This window comes from Pleurodeles waltl, chromosome 1_1 (genome assembly GCF_031143425.1).
Source record: "Pleurodeles waltl isolate 20211129_DDA chromosome 1_1, aPleWal1.hap1.20221129, whole genome shotgun sequence".
NCBI classification, from domain to species: domain Eukaryota; kingdom Metazoa; phylum Chordata; class Amphibia; order Caudata; family Salamandridae; genus Pleurodeles; species Pleurodeles waltl.
Window position 1 is genome coordinate 135873995 of NC_090436.1, and position 20304 is coordinate 135894298.

Consider the following 20304-nt stretch of genomic DNA (forward strand, 5'->3'; position numbering starts at 1 on the left):
TCACCGACCTCCTGATGGGAATGGTAGGTTCTGCCTGGCTGGGGTCTCGTCTCAGCTGACCAGAACGTGCTGCCTCCAATAGTATCGCAGTAGTATGGGTGTAATGCATTGCAGGGGTGTGTGCTGCCTTGAAATCATGATAAAGGTCTATGGGATTGTTTCATGCGTGGTTGTGATCTATATTTAAAGCTACCTCTACTTTCATGACTGTCTCCACTCCAAAACCAATGAAGAGAAATGTTCCACAAGGGAAAGCCGGAGATGTATTTGGTTCTAACTTATCCATCTGTTATCTTTCAGGCAGGCAGCAGTTTCCCCTGCTACACAGTCCTCCTTAATATCCATCTCAAGTGGAGAGTTCCATACAAACAAGCTGATTTTTCTGACATGGAACAGAACATTTCTGGGCCCAAAAATGCAAAATGGAACTGCATTTGTTGTACCTGTGAATGCCCCTTTCACCGTACACTTGAGGCCCATGACATTGGCTAGCAGCTATTTCTAAACAGGATACGCTTTACATACTTTAAAAGGCAAAGGCCAAATACAATGATGGATATTTTTCAGCAGACAAATACCCCCCCATCATTACAACACATGCCCTTCCTTGTGGAAGGCTGTGCTTCCAGTTGTAATGCAAAATGTGTACTCACACAACAAGTATAAAATCTCATTTATGCACCTTTTTAAAACTGTTTTCTATGTGCCTTGGTGATGTATTTAACAAACAAGAACAGGAAAACATTTTTTAAATTACAGATCATGGGTATGTCTATGAATGGTTAGTATTGTGTAGCATAGTGCACTGGTTTGCATGGGTATCCGTCACTTTAACCCTGATCATTTGTGTTAACAATGTTGTTTTACTATTCATTCCTTACATATAGGATAATTTATGTCAGTATCTGACCAGATAAGACCCTCCTGAATTATTTACAGGGCCAAAATGCATCAAAGATTCAAGTTGGGGACTACGGACAGAAACCTGGAAATTCACATCTGCTACCAGGGCTAACAATGGAGTACAATCCATCTGCTCCCTTTTGTCCTTAATTAGACTTCCCTTGATTTTGAAAGTGGGTTGATTAGTTAAAATAACATTCTCCTCCAGACCAGCAACACAGAGGCACAGGCACAAACAGCACCTCAGTCCGATATGATTCAATGAATCAATTTGATTACTTTTCTTTGGCTGTCACCATATATATATGTATATATATATATATATATATATGTATGTATATATATATATATATATGTATGTATGTATCTATATATATGTATATATATATATATATATATGTGTATATATATATATATATATACATATATACATATATATTCTGCTGGTGATCGCCAGTAGGTAGTTATAGTTAGGGCCTAGTTTCCAGCAAGAGTGTGAGTGTGAGTACTAACACATAAGGAGCAAGCTTCAAAATCTGAAGCATATGCTAGAAACGTTAAAGCCGTTTAACAGAAAAAGTCTGCAAAGTATGTTACTTATAAGTAAAGAAAATTAACAAGTAAAGGTAAATTGAAAATCTTATGGGTAATAAGAAAATGGGAGAGATTTTCAATAGTTAGAGACATGATATATAGGCAGATGAAGCTCTTCAAAGCATTGGTTGTCGTATGGAGAAATATCCATTTGCCTTGCATATATCAAGAATATTTTTCAATATGTATCAAAATGCTATACTTTTTTTATATCGAGAGTTCTCTAAGACAGTATGCACATGATACCGCTATGAGCAGGAACCAGCATAAAAGAACAGTGTTCATCAAAGCGGTCTGGGTAAATATTAGATCCGCCTGTAAGTCCAAGTTGAATAACATTTACGACAATCTCAGGTGTTTCTGGTGCCAAAATCTCTACATTCATGTGTCTACTTACCATGGTATACTGACTTCTAGTATGTTCCCTCAGTCCCACGAGGAGAGGAAACCGAACTCTCCATGTTTCCGCCTATAAAACAATCAACTTACGTGATACTTATGAACACAAACAGGGAAATTAAAATAGGACTAATATCGTGAGTCAGAAAAAAATGTTTCTGTGGACTGCAACTCGACAGAAGTCAGTTATCAAGCACTATCTAAAAAAAGTCTCCAGAAGGAAAATGCATGTATTTGTATAAATAAATCTCATATGCAAGGGTATGTACCATCAAAATTACACAACAATCTGGAAATGTCAGGCTAATAGTTTCCATTTAAAGACCTGGTAAGAACTGACCAAGGGTACATTAGAAATACAAAGGCATTGAAGTCCAAAACAAGCAGGTAAAGTCCCAGTCATTAAATGAAAAAGAAGATAAAAAGTAGATTAAAACGCAGAATCTAAATGAGAGGAACACCTTAACGGAAAAGAATAAGTAGGAATTTATTTTGAATTATAGCAAGAAATTGACCTTCGTAGTACATGGTGAAAATAATGGCTGCTAAAAATATAATTAGGACATACTGGACTAACAGTGGATGTGTAGAATACGGGTGTAGCACATATAGAACAAATCTAGAAAAAGTAGAACAACTAACTTTTAGACTGAGAGGCCAAAAGGTTCTGTGTAATCTGAAATGGAAAAACTCTCTGGAGTTACATTAAATGTAATGTCATTAAGTCAATGGCCCTCATTCTGACCCTGGCGGTCGGTGATAAAGCGGCGGCCAACCAGCCAACAGGCCGGCGGTCCAAAATATGCAATTCTGACCCTGGCGGGAACCGCCAACACAGCCCGCCGCATTAACACTCCGCCCGCCACGGCGGAACAAACAAACAGCGCGGCGGTCCCCGCCAACAGCCAGGCGGCAGACAATGTACCGCCCACCCTATCACGACCCACCAATCCGCCACCTTTTCCGGGGCGGGAGCACCGCCGATAAAAACACGGCGGAAACAGACTACGAATGGGAAAACGCTCACCTCCACATACTCCACGCGAGATTCCGGCAGTATGGAACCCAAGTTGCAGGTCATCCCCGCACTCCTATACCTGCTCCTGTAGCAGGAGCACGCCCGGCGGCGCGGAAGACATCAGTGAGTACTGCACCTACGACACAGGGGAGGGAAAAGATTACCGGCACACACCCACCCACCCACACCCACTACAACACACACATCAATGCATTCCCACAGATCACTGTCACAACCCACAAACCCCCCCCTCCGAAATAATGCAAAGACCAAAAGAAGAGATCTTAAACGGGCAGATATATTGAAAAATGGACAGCAGTAATCCCAATAAATAAACAAACTATGTACAAAATATATACATCTACTAAATGTAGTCCAACCACTGTCCGTGGACCACAGGGGTCCTGAGCAAAGGGGCAAGGCCCAGTCCCACGACAAGAACTCCACGGAGAGAACACTGCAGGGGCATCAGAAAGAAAAAAGGACAGGCACCTCAGGGGGAAGGGAAGGGGGGGCACCTCAGCCACTTGAGTACACGACGCCAGATCCACGAGGGGACTCCATGACCACTGGCCCATCCTGGGGAGAGCAAAGCCACAGTCCATACAGTGGGTGGCCTGCCCACTGGGCCATCCTGGGGAGAGCAAAGCCACAGTCCATACAGTCCATACAGTGGGTGGCCTGCCCACTGGGCCATCCTGGGGAGAGCAAAGCCACAGTCCAAACAGTCCATACAGTGGGTGGCCTGCCCACTGGGCCATCCTGGGGAGAGCAAAGCCACAGTCCAAACAGTCCATACAGTGGGTGGCCTGCCCACTGGGCCATCCTGGGGAGAGCAAAGCCACAGTCCAAACAGTCCATACAGTGGGTGGCCTGCCCACTGGGCCATCCTGGGGAGTGCAAAGCCACAGTCCAAACAGTCCATACAGTGGGTGGCCTGCCCACTGGGCCATCCTGGGGAGAGCAAAGCCACAGTCCAAACAGTCCATACAGTGGGTGGCCTGCCCACTGGGCCATCCTGGGGAGAGCAAAGCCACAGTCCATACAGTCCATACAGTGGGTGGCCTGCCCACTGGGCCATCCTGGGGAGAGCAAAGCCACAGTCCAAACAGTCCATACAGTGGGTGGCCTGCCCACTGGGCCATCCTGGGGAGAGCAAAGCCACAGTCCAAACAGTCCATACAGTGGGTGGCCTGCCCACTGGGCCATCCTGGGGAGAGCAAAGCCACAGTCCAAACAGTCCATACAGTGGGTGGCCTGCCCACTGAGCCATCCTGGGGAGTGCAAAGCCACAGTCCAAACAGTCCATACAGTGGGTGGCCTGCCCACTGGGCCATCCTGGGGAGAGCAAAGCCACAGTCCAAACAGTCCATACAGTGGGTGGCCTGCCCACTGGGCCATCCTGGGGAGAGCAAAGCCACAGTCCAAACAGTCCATACAGTGGGTGGCCTGCCCACTGGGCCATCCTGGGGAGAGCAAAGCCACAGTCCAAACAGTCCATACAGTGGGTGGCCTGCCCACTGGGCCATCCTGGGGAGTGCAAAGCCACAGTCCAAACAGTCCATAACAGACTCCACTGCCACTGGAGGAGGCATGTTGGCCAGAGGACATCCTGCAGCCCTGCCCGAGACAGATCCTGCCCTGCCACGTCTGCCAAAGGGCCAGCGGTTCCTGCCTGGAAGGGCCCAGTTCAGCGGTTCTTGCCTTGAAGGGCCCAGTTCAGCGGTTCTTGAGACGGCGGTCCCCAGCGGAGCGGTGCTGGAGACGGCGGGGCCCAGTTCAGCGGTTCTTGAGACGGCGGTCCCCAGCGGAGCGGTGCTGGAGACGGCGGGGCCCAGTTCAGCGGTTCTTGCCTTGAAGGGCCCAGTTCAGCGGTTCTTGAGACGGCGGTCCCCAGCGGAGCGGTGCTGGAGACGGCGGGGCCCAGTTCAGCGGTTCTTGCCTTGAAGGGCCCAGTTCAGCGGTTCTTGAGACAGCGGTCCCCAGCGGAGCGGTGCTGGAGACGGCGGGGCCCAGTTAAGCGGTTCTTGCCTTGAAGGGCCCAGTTCAGCGGTTCTTGAGACGGCGGTCCCCAGCGGAGCGGTGCTGGAGACGGCGGGGCCCAGTTCAGCGGTTCTTGCCTTGAAGGGCCCAGTTCAGCGGTTCTTGCCTTGAAGGGCCCAGTTCAGCGGTTCTTGCCTTGAAGGGCCCAGTTCAGCGGTTCTTGAGACGGCGGTCCCCAGCGGAGCGGTGCTGGAGACGGCGGGGCCCAGTTCAGCGGTTCTTGCCTTGAAGGGCCCAGTTCAGCGGTTCTTGAGACGGCGGTCCCCAGCGGAGCGGTGCTGGAGACGGCGGGGCCCAGTTCAGCGGTTCTTGAGACGGCGGTCCCCAGCGGAGCGGTGCTGGAGACGGCGGGGCCCAGTTCAGCGGTTCTTGAGACGGCGGTCCCCAGCGGAGCGGTGCTGGAGACGGCGGGGCCCAGTTCAGCGGTTCTTGCCTTGAAGGGCCCAGTTCAGCGGTTCTTGAGACGGCGGTCCCCAGCGGAGCGGTGCTGGAGACGGCGGGCCCAGTTCAGCGGTTCTTGAGACGGCGGTCCCCAGCAGAGCGGTGCTGGAGACGGCGGGGCCCAGTTCAGCGGTTCTTGCCTTGAAGGGCCCAGTTCAGCGGTTCTTGAGACGGCGGTCCCCAGCGGAGCGGTGCTGGAGACGGCGGACATTCTATGGCCAACTGCTCATTGCCTGGTGGTGCCCTCCTGGGCAGCGGAGATGGTGCTCCTTCAATGCCCACCTGGGCTGTGGGTGGTGGGGCCCTCCTAGCCAGCTGGGCTGGGTCCTCCCTGGGCAGCGGCTATGGGGGTGGTGGGCTCTCCCGGTGCAGCTGTGCCGGTTCCTCCCGGGGCAGCAGCTATGGGGGTTGCGGGCTCCTCCTGGGCAGCTGTGACGGGTCCTCCATGGGCAGCAGGCCTGCTGCCTGACTTCTCCGCCTTGCTGCCCTTGCCCTCCTTAGTCGGGAGTCTGTGGCCCTTTCCTCCCTTTGGAGCTGTGGCTGTTGACGGTGGCTGGCTAGTGTCCTGGGGGGATATAGAACCCGGGCTCCGGCGGCGGCCCTTCCGCCTTCTGCTCCTCTTCCCAGGGGGTGGGCTGGCTGTCCCCTTGCTGCTGGGCGAAGATCCAGACCTGCGGGCTGGTGGGCTCCAATACCCCTGCACCCTTGTCAAGGGGGCTGCAGGGCTGGTGGTGGCTGAGGTGCTCTTCTTACCCCGACGAGAAGGAGGGGGGGGCTCAGGGTCAGGAAAGAAGGTAGCAGTAGAGAGATAGATTTTCCTGGGACAATGGATAGTGGTAGGTACAGTGGGAATGGGAGTGGAGGGAGAGGATGTGGTTGTAGGCGAGACAACTTTGCTGTCTTTGGGTGCAGGTGCAGGATCGGGAGGCTGTCGTGAGGTGGATGGCTGTTGGGTGGGTGGGTGGCTGCGTTTGTGTGGTGTGGAAGAGGGGGTGACAGACACAGTGGGAGAGGACACAGGGGACGTGTAAATGGCAGTGGGGGTGGTGACTGCACGTGTGCGGACTGGACTGGAGGGTGTGCTGGTGATGGAAACACTGGCTGATGGTGAGGTGAATGAAGGTGTGAGTGTAGACGTCACAGGGAGGGAGGAGGGAGACGAGGAGGTGGGGGTCACAGAGGTGGTAGTGACTGTTGGCATGTCTGCATCGGAATGTTGCTTGTGTGAATGTCTGCGTGATCTGTGGTGCTTATGTTTGGATGAGCTGCTCTTGGGTGTTGAGGTGTGTGCAGGCTGGTCTGATGGTGTGGGTGGGACAGGCAGAGGAACAGGAGACTGGGAGGAGGGAGTTAGTAGAGGGAGGCAGGAGACAGGGACAATGGCTGCCGTCAGTGCTGAGGCCAGAGCCTGGAACAATCGCTGATGGGCAGCCTGACCCGAATGAATGCCCTCCAGGTACGCATTGCTGCGATGAACCTCCCTCTCCACCCCCTGGATGGCATTCAAAAGGGTAGTCTGCCCAACAATGAGCGTTCGGAGGAGGTCAATGACCTCCTCACTGAGGGCAGCGGGGGTAACAGGGGCAGGGCCTGAGGTGCCTGGGGCGAAGGAGATGCCCAGCTTCCTGGCAGAGCGGGCACGGGGCGAACGCTGAGGGGCTGCTGGGAGGGCGGAGATGGTGCGCTGGGTGGCGGCTGTACCTGTAATGGCGGGGGCACGGATGGTGCCACCCCCGCAAGGGAGCTCCCTTCCGAGGACGTGTCCGTGTCGCTGCAGGGTCCAGTCGTCCCCGTTGTGGAGCTCCCCTCGCCCTCCGTCTCACTGGTCCAGTCAGACTCTGTGGCATGGCCCTCCTGGGCCATGTGAGATGCAGCTCCCTCCTGCCCCGATGCCACTTCTCCTCCGCCTGATGATGCTGATGCACACAAGCACAGAAAGACAAACAAAAAGGGGGGGGGAGAGAGAAATAAAGAGATTTTGAGTACATGGATCACCGGTACAGTTAGCGGACATGACAGACACAGATGCCCCCTGCACTAAGTTGCGCACTTGGGGTCCCCTACGCATTCCGTGGAACATGCCCTACACGCCTAGAGTTGACAACTGCACCCATGGATGACACGGCCCAGGGATGGCTGTACTGGCACACTACTGAGGGTGGTGGCTGGGGACACAGGGGCTTACGGGGGTGCCCAGCCTACAGATATCGCCCTGGCCTAGGGGGACCCACAGCCCTCCTCCCCCACCCAGACACCTCCACTGCGCGACAACAGAGTAGATAATGCTTGTACTCACCCCCTTGTGTCTGCTGTGCTGCCCTCACGCGCCCATCCAAATCAGGGTAGGCCACCGCCAGGATCCGGAACATCAGGGGGGTCAGTTGACGGCAGGCACCCCGCCTACGTTGGGAGGCCATCCCCAGCAGAGACTCGGCGGTCTTCTTGGTCCCGCGGCGGATGTCCTCCCACCTCTTGCGGCAGTGGGTGCCCCGTCGATGGTGGACCCCCAGGGTCCGGACTTCCTTGGCGATGGCACGCCAAATCCCGATCTTCTCATGGGCGCGGACCTATGTGACACGTACAGGGAGGGAGAAATACCACGTTCAAGTTTGTCTGCATTTTCGTTGCCAGTGGCCCAACGCCCCCCATCCCCGCCAGGCCCCCCGGCAGGCCCCCCGCCAGGCCCAACATGCCCCCCCATCCCGCCAGGCCCCCCGCCAGGCCCCCCGCCAGGCCCAACATGCCCCCCATCCCCGCCAGGCCCCCGCCAGGCCCAACATTTCCCCCATCCCCGCCAGGCCCCCGCCAGGCCCAACATGCCCCCCATCCCCGCCAGGCCCCCCGCCAGGCCCCCCGCCATGCCCCCCGCCAGGCCCAACATGCCCCCCATCCCCGCCAGGCCCCCCGCCATGCCCCCCGCCAGGCCCAACATGCCCCCCATCCCCGCCAGGCCCCCCGCCAAGCCCCCAAGCCAGCCAGTGGCCCCAAATCCATATAGAATTAAACTCACTTGTTGGTCTGGAGGACCGTAGAGTAGCGCATACTGGGGGAGGACCCCATCCACAAGTTTCTCCAACTCTTCTCCAGTGAAGGCAGGGGCCCTTTCCCCAGGCGCAGCAGCCATTGTCCCTTCCAGACCGAGGTCACAGCAACACTTGCAGTATAGGTCCTCTCCTGTGAAAGTTCAAGTCGCAAGTGAATAAGTAGATAGAAAATGGCGGTCACGTCCGCGGCGGTGCGTACCGCGGCGGTGCGTACCGCCACCGCCGGCCCCCTTCGCCATTGGCTCCTGAAACCCATAGGCTTCAATGTTAACCAATGCGGCTTCGCGCCGCGGTCTTCGACCGCCGACCGCCGCGGTGTGCCACGCCAGCGCATTGACCTCACATCCCATTGTCACACTTCACAGGTCAGGCAGCCGCCATTTCGAGGGTCCACATGGCTCAATTTCAACTGCGTCACACAGGCCTATGCCTTGCATAGCCACTCAGACACGCCATTCACTGCATAGAGAATCGTTTACTGTGCAAGCTGTGAGTACGTACCTGTGGGTTGCTTGACTGTGTGCTCCATGTTGTCCTTCCTAGGCACCGTCCGCTGGGTTTGGCGAGGAGACGGATGAATCCTCCCGTGTACAGGCCGCTGGTGGACCTGTCGACAATGGAAGCACGCCACATTATCCTGACCTACCGGCTTGACCGTGCCACTATACATGAACTGTGTGCCCAGCTGGAGCCCGACCTGATGTCCCCCATCCGCCAACCCACAGGGATTCCCCCTCTGGTGCAGGTCCTGTCAGTACTCCACTTCTTGGCAAGTGGGTTATTTCAGACAACAGTGGGAATTGCTTCTGGGATGTCTCAGCCCATGTTTTCGAAGGTGTTATCCAGAGTATTGTCGGCCCTGATGAAATACATGAGGAGCTACATCCTTTTCCCTGAGGTGGGCGAATTGGCTGCAGTGAAGGGTGATTTCTATGCCCTTGGACATATTCCCAACGTCATTGGTGCCATTGATGGGACCCATGTGGCTTTGGTTCCCCCAAGAGACAGGGAGCAGGTGTACAGGAACAGAAAAAGTTACCATTCCATGAACATCCAGGTGGTGTGTTTGGCTGACCAGTACATCTCGCATGTAAATGCCAAATTCCCAGGGTCAGTGCATGACGCCTACATCCTAAGGAATAGCAGCATCCCTTACGTGATGGAACAGCTACAGAGCACCGTGTATGGCTATTGGGGGACTCTGGGTACCCCAACCTGTCGTGGCTACTGACCCCAGTAAGGAATCCCCGGACCAGGGCAGAGGAACGGTACAATGAGGCCCATGGGCGTACTAGGAGGGTGATCGAACGCACCTTCGGCCTCCTAAAGGCCAGGTTTCGGTGCCTGCATATGACAGGTGGATCCCTAATGTACTCACCTAAGAAGGTGTGTCACATCATCGTGGCCTGCTGCATGCTTCACAACCTGGCTTTGCGCCGCCAGGTGCCTTTCCTGCAGGAGGATGGTCGAGACGGTGGTGTTGTGGCAGCTGTGGAACCTGTGGAGAGTGACGAGGAGGAAGACGACGGGGCTGAAACAGACAACAGGGACAGAATCATTGAACAGTACTTCCAATAGGACACAGGTAACAATTCAAACATAATTTAGTAAATGTGAACTACTCTCCTGCATCTCTGCTGCCTGTCTATTTGCCCCAGTGTATGATGACTGAGTTGTGGCTTTTCCCTCCCTATTTCAGATCTGGGGTCCCCACTACGAGTCCTGTGCTTCGTTTCGAGGCAAAAACAACAAGTGACGGACGGAATGCTGAACATTGTCAAACACTCACCCCCAGTCATAGATCTGGGTTTAATCCATCGTTCTTTTGCTCACCATGCCACCCCAGTTTGAACCCAGCCATATGCAAATCAGTCTTGACCCTGTTCCTCATGGGAACAGTCCAGACCGAACTGCCAAGCCAGGTCCTCACTGGACCGGAAACAAGCATCCTGGGACCGGTTTCGGGGTTTCACCCCTCCTCAGCCAGGCTAGCTTGAATCCAGTGGCATGGGAAGCACGGGACCCACGTCTGGGCATACCCTTCCCACTTAGGGCGACTAAGCAAAAACAACAAGTGACGGACGGAATGCTGAACATTGTCAAACACTCACCCCCAGTCATAGATCTGGGTTTAATCCATCGTTCTTTTGCTCACCATGCCACCCCAGTTTGAACCCAGCCATATGCAAATCAGTCTTGACCCTGTTCCTCATGGGAACAGTCCAGACCGAACTGCCAAGCCAGGTCCTCACTGGACCGGAAACAAGCATCCTGGGACCGGTTTCGGGGTTTCACCCCTCCTCAGCCAGGCTAGCTTGAATCCAGTGGCATGGGAAGCACGGGACCCACGTCTGGGCATACCCTTCCCACTTAGGGCGACAAAGCAAAATCAACAAGTGATGGACGGAATGCTGAACATTGTCAAACACTCACCCCCAGTCATAGATCTGGGTTTAATCCATCGTTCTAGCATCCTGGGACCGGTTTCGGGGTTTCACCCCTCCTCAGCCAGGCTAGCTTGAATCCAGTGGCATGGGAAGCACGGGACCCACGTCTGGGCATACCCTTCCCACTTAGGGCGACACAGCAAAAACAACAAGTGACGGACGGAATGCTGAACATTGTCAAACACTCACCCCCAGTCATAGATCCGGGTTTAATCCATCGTTCTTTTGCTCACCATGCCACCCCAGTTTGAACCCAGCCATATGCAAATCAGTCTTGACCCTGTTCCTCATGGGAACAGTCCAGACCGAACTGCCAAGCCAGGTCCTCACTGGACCGGAAACAAGCATCCTGGGACCGGTTTCGGGGTTTCACCCCTCCTCAGCCAGGCTAGCTTGAATCCAGTGGCATGGGAAGCACGGGACCCACGTCTGGGCATACCCTTCCCACTTAGGGCGACAAAGCAAAAACAACAAGTGACGGACGGAATGCTGAACATTGTCAAACACTCACCCCCAGTCATAGATCTGGGTTTAATCCATCGTTCTTTTGCTCACCATGCCACCCCAGTTTGAAACCAGCCATATGCAAATCAGTCTTGACCCTGTTCCTCATGGGAACAGTCCAGACCGAACTGCCAAGCCAGGTCCTCACTGGACCGGAAACAAGCATCCTGGGACCGGTTTCGGGGTTTCACCCCTCCTCAGCCAGGCTAGCTTGAATCCAGTGGCATGGGAAGCACGGGACCCACGTCTGGGCATACCCTTCCCACTTAGGGCGACAAAGCAAAAACAACAAGTGACGGACGGAATGCTGAACATTGTCAAACACTCACCCCCAGTCATAGATCTGGGTTTAATCCATCGTTCTTTTGCTCACCATGCCACCCCAGTTTGAACCCAGCCATATGCAAATCAGTCTTGACCCTGTTCCTCATGTGAACAGTCCAGACCGAACTGCCAAGCCAGGTCCTCACTGGACCGGAAACAAGCATCCGGGGACCGGTTTCGGGGTTTCACCCCTCCTCAGCCAGGCTAGCTTGAATCCAGTGGCATGGGAAGCACGGGACCCACGTCTGGGCATACCCTTCCCACTTAGGGCGACAAAGCAAAAACAACAAGTGACGGACGGAATGCTGAACATTGTCAAACACTCACCCCCAGTCATAGATCTGGGTTTAATCCATCGTTCTTTTGCTCACCATGCCACCCAAGCTAGCCTGGCTGATGAGGGGTGAAACCCCGAAACCGGTCCCAGGATGCTTGTTTCCAGTCCAGGGAAGACCTGGCCTAGCAGTTCGGGCTGGACTGTTCCCATGGGGAACAGGGTCAAGACTGATTTGCATATGGCTGGGTCCAAACTGGAATGGCATGGGCAGCAAAAAAATGATGGATTAAACCCAGATCTGTGACTGGGGGTGAATGTTTGACAATGTTCAGCATTCCGTCCATCACTTGTTGTTTTTGCATTTGTCGCCCTAAGTGGGAAGGGTATGCCCAGACGTGGGTCCCGTGCTTCCCATGCTTCCCATGCCACTGGATTCAAGCTAGCCTGGCTGATGAGGGGTGAAACCCCGAAACCGGTCCCAGGATGCTTGTTTCCAGTCCAGGGAAGACCTGGCCTAGCAGTTCGGGCTGGACTGTTCCCATGGGGAACAGGGTCAAGACTGATTTGCATATGGCTGGGTCCAAACTGGAATGGCATGGGCAGCAAAAAAATGATGGATTAAACCCAGATCTGTGACTGGGGATGAATGTTTGACAATGTTCAGCATTCCGTCCATCACTTGTTGTTTTTGAAACTGTGCTTCGTTTCCCCATGGACTACAGCTTTGTGGCAGCTGTTTGTTGACTTCACTATGTACAAGGACATATTTGCACTGTCATGTCAATTACAATATTTTGAAATCACAGCCAGACTCCAGATAGTTTTGTGCAAAATAGGTGTTTATTTCAGTGCTCAAAATGGGATGGGTGGTTTCAAGTGGGTGGGGGCTATGGTGAAGGAATGTCCATGGCAGAGTCCAGAGTAACAGTCACACAGGTGCATTGTCCAGAGGCCTGTGGAGAGATGGAGCATGGGCAGTTCAAGGATGGACAGGTTGACAATGTGGGACAGTGGGATGACATCAGGTGGTATCCTTTGCTGGCGGGGGTCTTGACATCCTACTCTGTCTTCTTGTGAGATCTCAGGGCCCTCTTGCGGGGTGGTTCTTCTCCTGCAGGAGGTGGGGGTCTGGTGGGCTGCTGTTGTGCGGGGGCCTCCTGTCCACTAGCGCCGGCGGAGGTGGTTGGCTGTTCTTGGACCAGGCTAGTGGCAGGGGCCCTTTGTTGTTGTTGAGTGTCCGTCCTGGTGTTGATGAGGTCCTGCAGCAGCCCTACCATGGTAACCAGGGTGGAGGTGAGGGCTCTGATGTCCTCCCTGTACCCCCGATAGTGTTCCTCCTGCAGTACCTGGATCTCCTGGAACCGGGCCAGTACCGTCGCCATCGTCTCCTGGGAGCGGTTGTATGCTCCCATGATGGTGGTGAGGGCCTCGTGGAGAGTGGGTTCCCTGGGCCCGTCCCCCCCTGTCGCACAGCTGCCCTCCGAGTTGCCCTGTTTCCCTGGGCCTCTGCCCCCTGGCCGGTGTGCCCACTACCACTGCCCCCAGGTCCCTGTTGTTGTTGGGGTGGTGGGTTATCCTGGGTGCCCTGTAGTGGTAGACACACCGCAGATTGACGTGCCCTGGAGACAGAGGCATGGGCCCGCTGGGTGGGAGCTGTGCTGGTGTTCCCAGAGGGGTTTGGGTCTGTAGTGGCCTGTGCCTGTGTGAGGGGAACCGACTGTCCGGAGGTCCCCGATGGTCCGGGCTGGTCATCAGTGTCCAGGTCGACAGAGCTGCTGTCATCGCTGACGGCCTCTTGGGTGGGGGGTGTGGAGAATTCTGGGCCCTCCGTGGCGGTGTGTTGACGGTCGGGTCCTGCAGGGGTATAGAGGTATGGTTATAGTTTCAATGTGTGACATATGGGTGTATCTGTGGGTTCCCGTGTCCCCAAGTGCTGGCATTCGTGTGTGGGGGCTTTGGTGAGGGTGGCTTGTGGGGGGGATGTGTATATGCATTGGGCATGCTTTGGTGATGGGTGTCCATGCTTAGTGGACGCATGCAGGCCTAGGTTTTGGGATGTGTGGGTTGTGATGGTGAGACATTGGCAGGGAATAGGTGTGCTGGGGGTGGGGGTGAGGATGGTGGTGGGGGTGAGGATGGTGGTGGGGGTGAGGGTGGGGGTGAGGATGGGGGTGGGGGTGAGGGTGGGGGTTCGAGGATGGGGGTGAGGGTTGGGGTATGATTTGGCATGCAGGTGGGGGGGAAGCAGTAGTGAAGCTTCAACTTACCAGAATCCATTCCTCCGCCGACTCCTGCGAGGCCGTCAGGATGCAGGATGTTCAAGACTTCCTCCTCCCATGTTGTAAATTGTGGGGGTTGAGGTGGGGGTCCTCCGCCAGTCTTCTGCACGGCGATGTTGTGCCTGGATACCATGGAACGCACCTTCCCCCGTAGGTCGTTCCATCGCTTCCTGATGTCTTCCCGATTTCTGGGGTGCTGTCCCACAGCGTTGACCCTGTCGACAATCCTCTGCCATAGCTCCGTCCTCCGGGCAATGCTGGTGTATTGGATCTGTGTGCCGAAGAGCTGGGGCTCTACCCGAACGATTTCCTCCACCATGGCCCTGAGTTCTTCGTCTGAGAAGCGGGGGTGTCTTTGGGGTGCCATGGAGTGGTGTGTATGATGGGTGGGGTGGAGTATGTGTAGTTAAGTGTGTTGAGTGTGGTGGTGTGTGTTGTTTTGTGTGTGGATATTGTGTGGGTGATGGTGTAGTGTGCCTCTGTGTGATAGTATTCTGTGATCGCTGATGTGTCTCTCAGTGCTTCTTTTCGGATTTTGGTCGAAGGGGTTTGTGGGTGATGTGGGTGTGTGTTTTATATTGTATTGTGTGTGTGGGAGTGGTGTGTGTATGTGTATCAGGTGTGTGGAATTCAAATCGGCCAATGTGGCTGAGTTTTGTTCGTTTGTGTGTATTCTGACCGCGGCGGTGTGTACCGCCAATGGAAAACCGCGTTTGAAAGACCGCCGCGTGGATTCGTGGGTCGTAATGGCATGGGCGTATTTCTGTTGGCGTGACGGTGGAGGTTTGGTCACCTCCACTTTTCCGCCGACCGCTGGTCTGGCGGTCTGTTGTGGCTGTCGGATTTTCGGAGGTTTGGCTGCTGCGGGTCAGAATGACCGTGGCGGGTTACCGCGACCGCGGCGGAATTATGGAGGATTTCTGACCGGCGGTAGGCGCCTTTTACCGCCGAGGTCAGAATGACCACCAATGTGTCTTATTCTTCTAAATACTTGTGCTCCCTTTCTCATTTTGTGTTTTTAAAAGTTTTCTTTTTCATTCATTCCACGTGTGCTGTCTAAGATAATGAGATTTAATTATGATGATGGGGCTATTAAAGGCATTATTAATTATCTGCGGGTCACATTTATTTTGCTCCCAACGACAATCCCTTGTATTTATGGAGATGGAACTGTGTAACGTAGTCAATGTACACTCTAATGTGTGTTTCAGAATTCTCATACCAGCGTATGCTAATGTATATGTTAAACTAATATCTGATATTCATTTGGTTCTCATAGATTTAATGTTTCTGAACTTACTCAAGCCTGTTGAATAGGAAGATATTGTATTCTAGGTGCTTGACTTGTGCATGCTTGCTTCAATTTTTGTTTATTTTTGCACTTCTTCCTTGCAGTCTAGTGATATTCTGGTACTGAGTTGGCCTAGACCCTGAAGATTTTCTGTTCTTGGCCTATGGTATAGCTCCTTTTGTTACTATTTTCCATGTAATCATGCGTGTTGTTAAGAGGTTTCATGCCATAAGGGCATGGAAGTAGGGTCGAAAAGATATTTTCAGAATGTGTCAGTATTTTTATGAGATGTGGAGTATAGTGGCTTGCATGATTTAGAACAGAACCTTTCTGACTCCCTGAGGACTCCATATCAGTGTATGATGTCATTGTTAGAACAGAGTGTATGAGAGCTTGCTTTAGAATGTTGGAGTTCATGAATACATGTAGAGGAATAAAGACATGATTTACAGCTTTCTGTGTGGCCTAGTCATTCAGCGGATACCATGTTGGGAAAGACGCTACAACTGGCAAAGAGATAGGAAATAAGTAACCCAAAGAAGAAAGTGCTGTACTGGGGAGTTTGCTGTGTTCTAAGTAAACTGCTCTCGCGTGCCACTTGTGCCTTCGTTGAAGTGCTGAATCGACGTTTAGAGTATGTGGAGTGAAAGCGCAACTCTAGCCAGTTTGAAGGATGTGAATGGAAAGAGAGCTTAACAGAAAAGTTTGCACATCATTGACCAAGACCATACAAAAAAGTACCATGTTGCCACACAAAATAAAGTTATCGAATATATGGACCATTAACGCTAAAGGCAGATTCAACCAGGTTTACAAAACACAGTTAATAACAATGATCAAATCTCAATAGCGCTAAAGGTGGATCAACCAGGTGTAAAAGAAAACAAACTGAAGTATTCTAACCATGAAGTAGAAGACTAACCGAGCCCACTAAAGAGAGCTGATGTATCATGGCCGACGCTGGGCCCAAGAAGAAGCACATGGTTTGTGCTAAAGCAGCGGTTCATATGCACAGCGGCCAGAAACTCGGCAGAAAGCCATTCTGCTGATTAAACCCATTGAGGATGACCCTGAGGCCAGGCCATCGCAGGGCCAGGGTATAAATGTAACAGAGTTTGATTTCCATTCAGAGAGGCCAAGGAAAGTTCTACTCTCAACATCAGTGAGTTCCTCACCAGTTTACAATGCTGCCACCTTTCTCAAACCACTACCACCATTTGACTTTCCCCAAAATCAAAATATTGGAAGTAGATGGACTTCCTGGATAGAGACATTTGAAGATTTAATTAATGCACCTGAAGAGACTGAAAACACAAAGATTAACAAATACCTCAAAAATCTTGCTGGTGATGATGTGAAAAGAAGTCATAAAGAAAATACCAAGAACTGATGAAGAAGTCACACGCACAAAGAAGTTGTGTTTCAGATGTGGAATTGCGTTTCCACATGAAGGAAAGTGTCCCACAATTGGTCAGATATGCAAAGGCTGTGGTAAAGAAAACCATTTTGTGATGATGTGCAGAGCGAAGAAACATGTAAGTGCATCACTGCTTGTAGGAGGCTGGACTGGCTTGTAGTGAGTACCAAGTGGTACTTGCACCTTGCACCAGGCCCAGTTATCCCTTATTAGTGTATAGGGTGTCTAGCAGCTTAGGCTGATAGATAATGGTAGCTTAGCAGAGCAGCTCAGGCTGAACTAGGAGACATGTGAAGCTACTACAGTACCACTTAGTGTCATATGCACAATATCATAAGAAAACACAATACACAGTTATACTAAAAATAAAGGTACTTTATTTTTATGACAATATGCCAAAGTATCTTAGAGTGTACCCTCAGTGAGAGGATAGGAAATATACACAAGATATATATACACAATAGCAAAAATATGCAGTATAGTCTTAGAAAACAGTGCAAACAATGTATAGTTACAATAGGATGCAATGGGGAAACATAGGGATAGGGGCAACACAAACCATATACTCCAAAAGTGGAATGCGAACCACGAATGGACCCCAAACCTATGTGACCTTGTAGAGGGTCGCTGGGACTATTAGAAAATAGTGAGAGTTAGAAAAATAACCCTCCCCAAGACGCTGAAAAGTGAGTGCAAAGTGCACTAAAGTTCCCCTAAGGACAAAGAAGTCGTGTTAGAGGAATAATGCAGGAAAGACACAAACCAACAATGCAACAACTGTGGATTTCCAATCTAGGGTACCTGTGGAACAAGGGGACCAAGTCCAAAAGTCACAAGCAAGTCGGAGATGGGCAGATGCCCAGGAAATGCCAGCTGCGGGTGCAAAGAAGCTTCTACTGGACAGAAGAAGCTGCAGTTTCTGCAGGAACGAAAAGGGCTAGAGACTTCCCTTTTGGTGGACAGATCCCTCTCGCCGTGGAGAGTTGTGCAAAAGTGTTTTCCCGCCGAAAGAATGCCAACAAGCCGTGCTAGCTGCAAATCGTGCAGTTAGCGTTTTTGGACGCTGCTGTGGTCCTGGAGGGACCAGGAGGTCGCAAATTGGACCAGAAGGTAGAGGGGACGTCGAGCAAGACAAGGAGACCTCTCAGCAGCAGGTAGCACCCGGAGAAGTGCCAGAAACAGGCACTACAAGGATGTGTGAAACGGTGCTCACCCGAAGTCGCACAAAGAAGTCCCACGTCGCCGGAGAACAACTTAGGAGGTCGTGCAATGCAGGTTAGAGTGCCGTGGACCCAGGCTGGACTGTGCACAAAGGATTTCCGCCGGAAGTGCACGGAGGCCGGAGTAGCTGCAAAAGTCGCGGTTCCCAGCAATGCAGTCTAGCGAGGTGAGGCAAGGACTTACCTCCACCAAACTTGGACTGAAGAGTCACTGGACTGTGGGGGCCACTTGGACAGAGTTGCTGGATTCGAGGGACCTCGCTCGTCGTGCTGAGAGGAGACCCAAGGGACCGGTAATGCAGCTTTTTAGTGCCTGCGGTTGCAGGGGGAAGATTCCGTCGACCCACAGGAGATTTCTTCGGAGCTTCTGGTGCAGAGAGGAGGCAGACTACCCCCACAGCATGCACAAACAGGAAAACAGTCGAGAAGGCGGCAGGATCAGCGTTACAGAGTTGCAGTAGTCGTCTTAGCTACTTTGTTGCAGTTTTGCAGGCTTCCAGCGCGGTCAGCAGTCGATTCCTTATCAGAAGGTGAAGAGAGAGATGCAGAGGAACTCGGCTGAGCTCTTGCATTCGTTATCTAAAGTTTCCCCAGAGACAGAGACCCTAAATAGCCAGAAAAGAGGGTTTGGCTACCTAGGAGAGAGGATAGGCTAGCAACACCTGAAGGAGCCTATCACAAGGAGTCTCTGACGTCACCTGGTGGCACTGGCCACTCAGAGCAGTCCAGTGTGCCAGCAGCACCTCTGTTTCCAAGATGGCAGAGGTCTGGAGCACACTGGAGGAGCTCTGGACACCTCCCAGGGGAGGTGCAGGTCAGGGGAGTGGTCACTCCCCTTTCCTTTGTCCAGTTTCGCGCCAGAGCAAGGCTAAGGGGTGCCCTGAACCGGTGTAGACTGGCTTATGCAGAATTGGGCACATCTGTGCCCAACGAAGCATTTCCAGAGGCTGGGGAGGCTACTCCTCCCCTGCCTTCACACCATTTTCCAAAGGGAGAGGGTGTCACACCCTCTCTCAGAGGAAGTTCTTTGTTCTGCCATCCTGGGCCAGGCCTGGCTGGACCCCAGGAGGGCAGATGCCTGTCTGAGGGGTTGGCAGCAGCAGCAGCTGCAGTGAAACCCCAGGAAGGGCAGTTTGGCAGTACCAGGGTCTGTGCTACAGACCACTGGGATCATGGAATTGTGCCAACTATGCCAGGATGGCATAGAGGGGGTAATTCCATGATCATAGACATGTTACATGGCCATATTCGGAGTTACCATTGTGAAGCTACATATAGGTAGTGACCTATATGTAGTGCACGCGTGTAATGGTGTCCCCGCACTCACAAAGTTCAGGGAATTGGCTCTGAACAATGTGGGGGCACCTTGGCTAGTGCCAGGGTGCCCTCACACTAAGTAACTTTGCACCTAACCTTTACCAGGTAAAGGTTAGACATATAGGTGACTTATAAGTTACTTAAGTGAAATGTAAAATGGCTGTGAAATAACGTGGACGTTATTTCACTCAGGCTGCAGTGGGAGGCCTGTGTAAGAATTGTCAGAGCTCCCTATGGGTGGCAAAAGAAATGCTGCAGCCCATAGGGATCTCCTGGAACCCCAATACCCTGGGTACCTCAGTACCATATACTAGGGAATTATAAGGGTGTTCCAGTAAGCCAATGTAAATTGGTAAAAATGGTCACTAGCCTGTTAGTGACAATTTGGAAAGAAATGAGAGAGCATAACCACTGAGGTTCTGATTAGCAGAGCCTCAGTGAGACAGTTAGTCACTACACAGGTAACACATTCAGGCACACTTATGAGCACTGGGGCCCTGGGTTACCAGGGTCCCAGTGACACATACAACTAAAACAACATATATACAGTGAAAAATGGGGGTAACATGCCAGGCAAGATGGTACTTTCCTACACTGCGCGAATATGAAATGACCATTAGAATGTTCTAGAAGCAACGTTTGACCCGTGCCCACAAAACTAAGCTGCAACATCTGGTAAGGCAAATAGATACTAAACTAAGTTGATCCTCATCTAAATCATTGTCAAACAGTTTTTCAGCCTAAAAAATAAGTGCAAGTGAAGAAATTTATTGTGCCATGTCAGTG